The sequence below is a fragment of the Strigops habroptila genome, chromosome W (assembly GCF_004027225.2).
Source record: "Strigops habroptila isolate Jane chromosome W, bStrHab1.2.pri, whole genome shotgun sequence".
NCBI classification, from domain to species: domain Eukaryota; kingdom Metazoa; phylum Chordata; class Aves; order Psittaciformes; family Psittacidae; genus Strigops; species Strigops habroptila.
In genome coordinates, this window is record NC_044301.2 from 2986992 (window position 1) to 2987834 (window position 843).

Genomic DNA, 843 nt, shown 5'->3' on the forward strand with positions numbered 1-843 from the left:
CCACGTTGTGCGCCAAAAAGAACTGTTGTGGTTTCAGCACAGCCAGTAACTCAGAACTATGCAGCCGTTAGCTCGCTCCCCTCTTTCTCCCCCCGCTCCCGGAGGGATAGGGAGGAGAATCAAAAGAATGTAACTCCCATGGGTTGAGATAAGAGCAGTCCAGTAACTAAGGAATAATACAAAACTACTACTGCTACCACCAATAATAATACTGATAAGGGAAATAACAAGGGGAGAGAATACAATTGCTCAGCACCTGCCAACTGATACCCAGCCTGACCCAAGTAGCCATCTGGGCCTTCTGGGAACTCCCCCCAGTTTATATACTGGGCATGGCGTGCTGTGGTATGAAATGCCAGTTTGGGTCAGGTGTCCTGTCTCTGCTTCTTCCCGGCTTCTCCTGCCCCTCCTCCCTGCCAGAGCATGAGACTGAAAAAGTCCTTGATCAGAGTAAACATTACTTAGCAACAACTGAAAACATCAGTGTGTTATCAGCGCTGTTCCGAGACTAAAGTCAAAAACACAGCACTGCATCAGCTACTAAGAAGGAGTAAAATGACTGCTAGTTCGGATCCCAGGACATGGATTATTACCTATGAAAGCCTGGTGGTTACTGAATAATAAGGCTGAGAGGTCGAGGTGGGGGGAATGTTTCCTCTTGTAAGAATGTGTTTCTAACAAGACAGATCAAAATATGCAGATGATAAATTGCTTAGTATGAGTTGCCATTAACCCAGCAGCTTTCTGTATTATTAGATTACCGAGGTATCCTCAGAGCATATTGACCAAGCGGTTTTGCTCTGTATCAGTGCTAATTTGCTGGATAAGATCTCGGGGGTTATT